The sequence below is a fragment of the Helobdella robusta genome (genome assembly GCF_000326865.2).
Source record: "Helobdella robusta unplaced genomic scaffold HELROscaffold_10, whole genome shotgun sequence".
Classification (NCBI taxonomy): domain Eukaryota; kingdom Metazoa; phylum Annelida; class Clitellata; order Rhynchobdellida; family Glossiphoniidae; genus Helobdella; species Helobdella robusta.
The window spans coordinates 547,505-550,590 of NW_008703571.1; positions in this window are offsets into that span (position 1 = coordinate 547,505).

Consider the following 3,086-nt stretch of genomic DNA (forward strand, 5'->3'; position numbering starts at 1 on the left):
TACCATTGCTGCTAGTATTATTAATGGTAGTATTTTTAGTTTCAGTAGTACCGGTAGTAACTCTAGTCGCTTCTGAAGCAGCATTATTACTAAAAGTAGTAATAGTTTTAACAGTAGCAGCAGTAGTGGAAGTAGTAATAGTAGTATTATTAGTAGTAGTAGTAATAGTAGTAGTAGTAGTAGTAGTAGTAGGTAGGTAGTAGTAGGTAGTAGTAGGTAGTAGTGGTAGTAGTATCACATTTTGTATTTAGCAAGGATAAAAAAAATGAATAAATAAATTCAGTATTTCGAGCGGTAGGTGGCACAAACGACGTGCGGTAGAAGGTAGGAAGGTAGAGAAGCTTGTAATTAGTTTGTCCGCTCATCAACCGGCCAACATGACAACTAGCTAGACCCCCTCACAACAGATTTTTTGGGTGATTGATCTGTCGATGAAAAATGCGTCGCTGGAAAGTTGATGACGTTGCTTCTGACGTCATTATTATTCTTTATTTCTTTCTCTTTCTCTCTGTGTCTCTCTCTTTCTCTCTTTCTGTCTCTCTCTCACTATATTTATATATTTATATATATATACGTATATATATAGAGAGAGATAAAAAAATATGATATATATATATATATATATTTCAATTGTATGAATTCTATCGATTGCTGGCATTAATTAATAGAAAATTCTAGTAAGAAAATCTGAAAAGACAAATTTTAAATTTTAATTTCAACAATTTGGTAGAATTCATACAGTACTATATAAAATATGGTCTCCTTCCAACATATATATATATTTATTTATAATAATTGTTATTAATGTAACACTACAACACTAAAACTCTAATGAGTATTATTTGTTATATATTTTAATTGTCAACTATTATATTATTATTATAATTATTATTTTTAGTAGTAGTAGCAGCAGCAGCAGCAGCAGTAGTAGTAGCAGTAATAGTATTAGTAGTATTAGTAGTAGTAGAAGTAGAAGTAGTAGTAGTAGTAGAAGTAGTAGTAGTAGTAGTAGTAGTGGTAGTAGTAGTAGAAGTAGTAGTAGTAGTAGTGATAGTAGTAGTTGTTGTAGCAGCTGTAGTTATTATTATTATTATTATTACTATTGTCATAATGATTATAGGTGTTGTTGAAGCACTTGTTATTTTTAATTTCGAAATGTATGACGTCTTCCGTTTCCGTCCAAATGATGGACAGGGTCACGTGATAGGACAAGTGGAAAGGTTAAAGGTCACTGAAGGTCCTATGTATAAATATAAATATAGGTGTGGGCAAACGACGTAGCTTGTGCTTTTGTAGTTCGTCTATACGCGTGCATGTGTGTGTGCGTGTATGTGTGCCTGTGTATGTGTGTGTGTGTATGTTACTGTTTGTGTGTGTGTGAGGGGAGAGTTTTTCTGTGCGTGTGTTTGTGTAAATTCGCATATTTGTAAACGTGTATGTGTGTGTTTTTATTTTAGTTTCATGTGTGTGTGTGTGTGTGTGTGTGTGTGTGTGTGGTGTGTGTGTTATGGTTTGCAACGCAGCGTTTAATTAGCATCAAAAAGGATCGTCATGTTCCCGTTGGCAAGTAAGCCTTTATGTGTGTGTGTGTGTGTGTCTATGCGTGTGTTTGTGAGTGTTCGTGTGTGCGTGTGTCGGTGTGTTTATTTGTTGTCTGTGGAGTTGAAATTGTGAGGGAAAAATAAGAATGAAATCAACACTCTAGGCCGAATTTAATTTATATTCACTATAAATTTTAAAATTCTGACATTATGAAGTCATAACAAGTCTCAATTCATTTGTAAAATGCCCTTTCATTTTATGTAATATTCCATTTAAAAAATATCTTCAAAATTCTTTACTATAAACAACCAGCTAATGATGAACCTACATCTTTTCATATTTTTAACGAAAATTTATCAAAAAAAGTCATACAAAAATAATTTTTCAATCAACAAGGCACAGGACGAACCATGTGTGTGTGTGTGTGTGTGTGCGTGTGTGTATGTGAGTTTGTGTCTGTGTGAATAATAGCTGATATGTACTAAAAACCAGCAGAAAATAAAGCCGCTGTAACTTTTCAACATAATGACGCGGTATATGGAGAAAAAACTCTAAAATAGAAAAAAATTAATTTGACGAAAAGGAATATAATATATAAAATGTTAAATATTTTAAGTTAAACATTCATTCATTCGTTCGTTCGTTCGTTCGTTCGTTCGTTCATTCATTCATTAATTATTCATTCATCCATCCATTCACTCATTCATTCATTCAATCATTCATTACATCAAATGGATGAATAAAAAATAATTTGTCAATCAATCAAAGAAAGAATATCTCACGAGGCACAAGATATATTGAACAAAATAATTGTATAAATAATTATATATATATATAAATATATGTATGTGTGTGTGTATGTGTGTGTGTGTGTTCTTAAGTCTATTAGTCAATTGATTAATATCAATTATATAATAAGACAATGTATTAATTTTTATACTTAAATAACAAGGCTTACATGAATGAACTTGTTTTTGCTTCAATAAAATGAATTCAGCTGTTTTAAAAAAAAGTCATTTGATGATGACGACGACGACGATGAAAATGATAATGTTGTAGATATTGATATTAGTTGTAAAAACCCTGATTATGATGATGAAATACTAGTACTACTACTACTACTATAATACTACTATTACTACTACTATACTACTACTGCTACTACTACTACTACTGCTACTACTACTACTACTACAATTGTAATGATTGCAATAAGAATAATGATGTTAAGATGATGAAATGATAATTTTGATGATAAAACAAACGATAAATATGTGTTCTGTACATATAACATTCGATACACACCTTAAAATATTACATTATATCCAAATAAACACATACATTGTTTAAATACATGAGTCATATAAATCGCACCTCTAGATATCAGTTATATAGATAATAGATATCGTAATTAATAGCAATAATATATGAAATAACGCCATATAATTTTTCAATAATGATAATATTAATAATAAAAGTAATAATAGCAACAATAGTAATAATAATAACAATAGTAATAATAATAATTATGATAATAATAATAA